This window comes from Eleutherodactylus coqui, chromosome 12 (genome assembly GCF_035609145.1).
Source record: "Eleutherodactylus coqui strain aEleCoq1 chromosome 12, aEleCoq1.hap1, whole genome shotgun sequence".
In the NCBI taxonomy this organism is placed as follows: domain Eukaryota; kingdom Metazoa; phylum Chordata; class Amphibia; order Anura; family Eleutherodactylidae; genus Eleutherodactylus; species Eleutherodactylus coqui.
Window position 1 is genome coordinate 39,979,150 of NC_089848.1, and position 7,882 is coordinate 39,987,031.

Sequence of the window (7,882 nt, forward strand, 5' to 3'; positions counted from 1 at the left end):
TGCGAACGCTCCGGCCGCTCGCGTCGCACACGCAGTACAGGTTTTTATTTTCCTACTGCACAACCGCTAGGCGATGACAGGGAATCCACGGCCCGTCCGCAATGTCAATAGCGGACGGGCCGCAGGTCGGACGGCTTCCATTAACTTCAACAAGAGCCGTCCGCATGGAATCTGCATGGAAACAGAACGCGCTGCGATCCCTCCTCCGCTCACCGAAACCGCAATTTACCTCTGCGAGCGCAGGAAGAAGCGGTTCTCCATAGCATGCAATGAACCCGATCGCTGCGGGCTCTGACCGCGGGTTCCGCGATGCCCGTCCGCCCGTGTGCAGCCGGCCGAGAAAGACATTGCTTTTCAAAATAGTATTATAATATTGTGTTATTTTTACAGAACGGTGAAAACAAAAACAATGGCACAAATTCTGACGGAATTTCCCCTGAAAAAAGTAATAAAAAAAGTTCTATGGCGCATCCCAGGGACCCCGGAGTGCGGCCATTAATGTATACCAGCCCCACTCTAACATACACCTCCTGCAATGGGACAATGACTAAGTCACTAAGGGGTTAAGAGGACCTACCGTCACCTCCCGGTCCGCCCGCCAGCATGTCCCGCACAGCTCCGCTGCCTCCCGCCGTCAGCCGGACACTACACCACCGGCTGTCCGCGCACCCGCCAAGCGCCTCACACTGGCCAATCACCGGGCAGCTCCTACCAGCCAATGGCGGCGCCGCTTCCTGCAATGCAGAGGATGACAGGAGAACTGTGATTGGTGCAGGCGGAGGGGGCGGGGTTTGCTGTGAGCATGCGCAGTCGTACAGTGTGAGGAACAGATTGGCGGGAGGTTCTGACTGAACCCGTCTTGGACCTGCTCCTCACCAGATGTGGGACTGAGGCGGCTCTGCGGCAGCCATCTTTGTCCAACTACTGATGAGGACCTTCTCCTGAGGAGAAGTAGTGTTTATCTAGAAGGAGCCTCACCAGTGATAGGAAGTAGTCCGCTCTATTGCAGCCCATAGGGCCGCATTACACAGCGAGCGCGACAGTAGTATCATGCCTGTGAAAACCGGAGTACAAGGCGCTCGCATCCGGAAGCGCAATTTTACAAGCGCGATATCAGTCCGAGTTTCTCGAAGTGCCATTGCGATTCTATCTGCGAGCGCCGTCTGTTTCTGCTTAATAAAACCGTATCGCATTATGTACCGCGGTCTTCACATGCGTGAAAAAAAACACAAGAGCCTCCAATACTTTTATGTGGTAAAAATCGTATGCGAATGGCGCGGCCCGCCACTGGGATGCCATTTTCTTTAGTCAGGATGCAACAGGAAATAACGGGCGATTCCGTGCTAGGAGCCGCCCAGAAATAGGACATGCGGCGATTTTCTTCAATCGCGCAGCATCACTGCGAGAGAACGACCGCTGCGAATAAATATACTGATACAATGTGGTATTTCATCGTGCGAGTTGCGGCCATGTCGCAATCGTACGGAATGTGCGTGTGAAAACCGCCCGTGTGAATGTCCTCTTAGGGCTCCTTCACACGAGCGGATGCGCGTTCATACAACGTTGGCGCACAACGAATGAGGCTTTTTTGCACACGTATTCGTATACTTCGCTGTACTTTTTGCACCCACAAAAATTATTTGCACGCGGCAAACAAAGACGCACCAATGAAAATGGCGGATTAGTCTAATAAGCTCCAGATGGGCTCCTCCTCCAGCCGAATTACGTCTCTCCTCCTTGTCCATCCGCTCCTATGGACGTCTATGGGGATCTTTGGATGTGCGAGCGCACAGAGGAGTAGAGCGCGCTGCGTTTTTAGTTTTTCTTGTGTACTCTGATGAGGTGCGGTAAACAGCGCTGAAACTAGGGTTCGTCCGATCGGCGTTCGAGGCTCCATGATGTACCTCAGTCACTGATGTCCATGAGAAAGCAGGATGAAATGGCGACGCCCGCAGCACCAAGTTGCTCTGTAAATTCCAGCAAAATGCTGGGCTGCTGGCTAGAAATGGAACAGACCCCATTATAGCCAGGGGGTCCGTTCGTGCCGCCATAAGACCCGCTGTCTTCTCGCTCCCCAAATGGAGCAGGAAAATGGAAATCCGCTGATGTGAGCGAGGGCTTATAGGAACATTTTTTATCAGATTTTTTTTTGTTTGTCCCAAACAACAATAAAAATAATCATCATCTTGTGTCTATTAATGACCGCACCGTGCGGACGGCGCTACGGATAGTGCCAAGGCGAATCCTGGTCATGTGATGGCTGGGATAAATCCCTTGTTACTCTGGTCACAGCGCAAGCTCTCTGTTATTCCCTATAAGTGCAATGTGTGAAAACAGCAGAAAATACCCCAAACATCTGAAATGTTACCTTCAGGCGATGTCCGTGATGTCCGACCCCGCAGGACAACAGTGCTATTGAATGGCCGTCAGGGTCAGCCATGTTTATACTGTGACCGTTGAACAAACAAGTCGCCATACAGCCCTCCCCTGTATACAGCCTCCCCTATATACAGCCTCCCCTATATACAGCCTCCCCTATATACAGCCCTCCCCTATATACAGCCTCCCCTATATACAGCCTTCCACTATATACAGCCTCCCCTATATACAGCTCTCCACTATATACAGCCCTCCCCTATATACAGCCTCCCCTATATACAGCCCTCCACTATATACAGCCCTCCACTATATACAGCCCTCCCCTATATACAGCCTTCCACTATATACAGCCTCCCCTATATACAACCTTCCACTATATACAGCCTTCCCTATATACAGCCTCCCCTATATACAGCCCTCCCCTATATACAGCCCTCCACTATATACAGCCCTCCCCTATATACAGCCTCCCCTATATACAGCCTTCCACTATATACAGCCTCCCCTATATACAGCCCTCCCCTATATACAGCCCTCCCCTATATACAGCCTCCCCTATATACAGCCCTCCCCTATATACAGCCCTCCCCTATATACAGCCCTCCCCTATATATAGTGAGATCCTTCACTCACCTACAAATGACTATTTCCCGAACCCCAGGACTTTTTCATGCTGATTAAGGCCTCATGCACACGGGCAGATTATTGCTGCGGAGTCCAGAGCGGGCGTCCGCCTCCAGGTTTCGCAGCAATAACCCTCCATAGCATGCTACGGCAAAGTGAGTTTTCATGCCCATCAATTGCGATTTCCGCTCGCAGATGAAAAATCGCAGCATTCTCCATTTTCTTGCAGTTCCCTCTCAGATGGCTTCCATTAAAGTCAATGGAAGCCATCCGACCCGCAGCCTGTCCACAATTGTCACTCAGGACAAAAAGGAGTATAAAAAAGAAATCTCCACTGTGCATGTCCGACAGCGAGCCGTGCGGACCATCCGCAATATAGAGAATCTGGAAGAAGCCAGGTCCACGCAGACGTTGGCGCAGAAGGCCGCCTGCACACATAAATACACAGGGTCACCCGTCGCCATCATGGCTGGATTATGTGCAGGAGTCCGTTGGCAGAATCTGGACCTGCCATGTGCGTGAGGCCTTAGCTCTTTTCAGTGACGGGATCTAGCCGACTTACATAGAAATGACTATTTCCCGCACCCCAGAATGACCCTTTGCTGATAAACACTCTAGACTGCAAGACAAAGAGGACTCTTGGCATGAATTACAAGTAAATCTTGGTCAAAATATTAATCCCTCATATTTATTAGTGATAAATAGGACTCTAAGGTCTCCTGGGCGGAAATTCCGTGGCGGGATATCCTGCAGAAATTCCGCCCATACCCGCTGCCATAGGATTGCATTAGATAATGTAATCCTATGCAGACAGCCGTGATTTGACCACGTGAAAACATGCACAGTAAACATATCGCGGCATGTCCTATTTCTGTGGTCACTACAGCACTCTCGCAGCGGGATCCGACCCGGCCGTCTGCAGGAGGCCTAAAGAAACCACAACAGAGCGGGCATATCGTCATCTTGCTTGGCCTTGTTGTATGTGTTTGGAAGGCTGTTGTTCTATTCAAACAGCTACATTAAGTTGTTGTTGTGCTCGCAAATCCCCATACACAGGGGCGTAACTATAGAGGGTGCAGGGGATGCGGTTGCACCCGGGCCCAGGAGCCTTAGAGGACCCATAAGGCCTCTCTTCTCCATATAGGGAGCCCAGTACTATGAATAAAGCATTATAGTTGGGGCCCTGTTACAGGTTTTGCATTGGGGACCAGAAGCTTTAAGTTATGTCTCTGTGCAGCATGGTTTAGGTATGGGTACGGGTACAGATAAAGGGGGGGGCCCAGCTCACGTTTTGCATCAGGGCCCCTCAGCCTTTAGTTACGCCCCTGACCATACGATCACACCTACAGCTAAATATCAATAAACAATAAATAAAGAAGAGGTTACAACACTTCCATGGGGATACCATCAGGCTGACGATGTCCATCCGATGAGGACTACGTTTCATTCAGCCAGTATTATTTTCTCGCGACGAGTCCAGTTTAGTTGGATCCCTTAGGCAAGATCATTATTACATGTATGTGCAGGAGAAGTGCTATACCTGTGTCACACCTGACATTATTTGTGAGGGATATACCTTTATGTAGACCAGACCCATGAAGACTGGTTTACTGTGATTGAGGCCATTGCTTTTTGATTCACTCTTTGGTTTTCTTGTTGCACTGGCTTAGGGATCCGATTTTTAATTTATAATAATAAAGGTTATTTTTTAGATCCTCATTCCTTCCAGGGATCAGACAGTGAATTGTTTAGTAAATAACCGATTCCCCTGCTGCAGTGAAAAAGGTTCTGATAATGGCGATGACCTGTTTATAGTATGAAATGAACACAAATCTCTTCCCAATTATCACGCTGAATTCATTTTTGAGCACATAAAACATCCATATCATTTTCCTCATAAATCCGCTATTCGCTGCATGCAGATAATTTTGCAGAAAATACACAACCAAAAGGTTAAAGTTTCCAGATCCAGCTACATATTGATATATGAGCCCTTCTTTGATATGACTCTAACAACTTTTATCCATTGAACTTGTAAAGCCCTGTATAGTTTCGGCTTGTATATCAGATTATGGCAGTATTGCTTCCCAGGGCTGCTGTTTTGAGGTATACTGACACCCCCTCTCATATATCTTCCTTTTAAAGGATGTTCCACGGGTTTTCTATAGGATTGAAGTCAGGAGAAGATGATGGCTAAACCATCATTTTATCTCTTTTTATGCCCATAGGAGCAAAGGAGTCACTGTTTTCTATGTTTTTGCAGCATGTGATGGTGGATTGTCCAGCAAGAAAATGAAATTATTTCTGAAGGCTCAATTCTTTATACACCATTTCAGAAAATGCTCAGCTAAGCCCCCTTTACACGCAACAATTATCACTCAAAATTCATTCAAACGAGGGCTTTTGAGTTGCGTGTAAACGGTTCCATCTCTCACTGAATACTATTGTATTCAGCTAACAGGCCCCGACAGCCCCAAGATAGTGCGAAGATAGTGCAGCCGAGTGCAAATCCCAGCATACGGTCTGGACTTTGCAAACACCTGCTGGAGGTTAATTTACATGCAAATGAAGGTAATAAACTGCTAAAGGACATTAGTGCCTATTAGCAGTTTATGCGAAACGATCCCTAGAACTGTCAAACTTTTAATCATTTGAAAGATTGTCTTTGCCTGTAAAAGAGCCTTTAGGAACTCAACATATTGTTCAGAATTCACTTTGACACTGTCACGTTCGTCCTGGACTGCCAAAACGAACACGATATGGGGGGCAGCCAAGACGGACGCAGGAAAGCGCAGGTACAGGTGGCAGGTATGGGCAGGGGGACCCTTTGCAATGAAAATGCAAAATTAACTAAGGGAAAACCTTTCCCTGCAAATCCCTACCTTGGGAGGGAGCACTGCCTACTCGGGCCGATTGCTTTGACAGGTGCGGACCCACAACTCGTGCCGAGGCCACTACCAATCCCTTACCAGGGAGCCCTGACTAGCAGGGTACAGTGCACGAAAATAAACAGAACAAGAACAGACAAACACACAGCAGGTCTGGGCAGGAGGACTGCTCAGGGATGACTGGAAAATAATGGGCAGCTCCCAGGTAGCAAGAGCTGGATCTTATAGGGAGGCGAGAGAAGCTGATTGGCTGACAGACATGTCAATCACCAGCCACACCTATCAGACACTAGAAGGATAATTACCCTAGACTAGAAAGCGCAGGTGAACAAGACTCTGACAGGAGTTGAAACGCGTTCTCCATTTCTTCTGTGAAGTGCACATTTTATTAATGAAGCTGGACGTTTGATACACAAGCAGCATCCCGATCGTGAATCTTTACTTGTAGAAAGCACAGGAGCTGTTAACTGGCAAGTTTGGATAGAAATTAGGTATGCTGGCAAATAATTAACCATGTGCTGACAGACGTAACACTATCCCCCCTCAAAAAAAGGGGCCTCTGGACCCTTTGGGCAAACAAAAATATATGTCAGCTCCTCCAATGGACAAAAACGTCTTACAGGACTTATCTATATGGGCCTTACACAAACGCATAACTGTCACAAAAAGGAGCCAGAACACACTAAGACACCTTGAACAGAACTATTGTGCCTTACACAAACGGCCTCAGTCACAATAGTCTAAAATGAACGAGTGTATGACGCCAGAGGGGAACCACACAATATATATCACGCCAGGTGTAGTGCAAAAAGTTTTCAAAAAATTATTAATTTTCCCAGAACCAGGATGGGGGCTAATAGTCCCTATTCGCAGGAATACACCTGGTTAGACAATGGGTTCCCCACCCAGAAATCTCATTAGAAACCCAGTTAACAATCGGGTTATGAATCTTAAACCACGGTAATCCAAGGATTATATCAGAAGGCAGGGCCTCATATACATACAAGGATATAGTGTCTACATGAAACTGCCCAACCCTTAAACGTACGTCCGGAACAATGTGTCTCAGACGTAATGGGGACGAGTCTACGCTGGTAACTGACATTGGTTTAGGAAGAGTCTTTATCTTCAGACCAGCTGTTAGGGAAAACTGAGAATTAATCATATTAATGTCCGAGCCGCTATCCAGACAAACACCAGCAGATATGGCGTTATCATCTAATATTACCTCAGCAGAAACGTCTTGCCTGGACTTCACCAACCAAGCAACTTGTGGATCCCGCTGAATCACTGGTTGCTTGTTCCTGGGTCTCACTGGACAACTGCAAATAAAGTGCCCGTCTCACCCACAATAAAAGCACAAACCTTTCTTTAGACGAATATCCCTAACGAGCTTTACTAGTACAGACTATCCCTATCTCCGTAGGGTTATCCGCAACCTCTTCAGGGAACAAAGACGATGAGGAAGAAGATTCAAACATTGTCTCCCGCTTTCTCTCCTGCAGACAGCGATCAATCCTAATCGCCAAGGCCATAGCATCGTCCAACATGCAAGGTGTAGCATACTGAACCATTGCATTCTTCACCCTGCATGACAAACCAAAACAAAACTGGCTTCTCAAAGCTGGATCATTCCACTGGGTTTCATTTGCCCAACGCCGAAATTCCGCATAGTAATCCTCAACCGGGCGATTGCCTTGTAGTATCACGTGGATTTTACTTTCAGCGGGAGCCACACAATCCGGATCATAATAGAGCAAGCCTAGAGCTGAGAAAAAATGGTCAACTGAAGACAGAGTAGGTGAGGCAGGAAAAAGGGAAACCCCAGAAGATTTCCGTGGACAGCTGTAGTGCTGAAATGTGTAGAGCACTGAGCTGTCATCTGAAATCTTTTTCGAGCTTTTAATTGCATTGTTGACTCATTTAAAAAACCTGCCCTGTGAGGCATGACAAGGTAATAATAAACCTGCCACTGAAGGGGTTAATCCTTT

The 7,882-nt window shown here is 47.5% G+C and overlaps 1 protein-coding gene across 3 annotated transcripts in view; it reads right to left on the reverse strand.

Annotated features, from left to right (window-relative positions):
- The window catches only part of TOPBP1 (DNA topoisomerase II binding protein 1), a 63,752-nt gene extending 63,063 nt beyond the window's left edge, over positions 1 to 689 (reverse strand). For all 3 annotated transcript variants that reach the window (XM_066585216.1, XM_066585215.1, XM_066585213.1), the window contains exon 1: positions 578 to 689. The gene's annotated coding sequence lies outside the window, so the exon portion shown is untranslated. The remainder of the gene's footprint in view (positions 1 to 577) is intronic.
- Between the last annotated feature and the right edge of the window lie 7,193 nt (positions 690 to 7,882).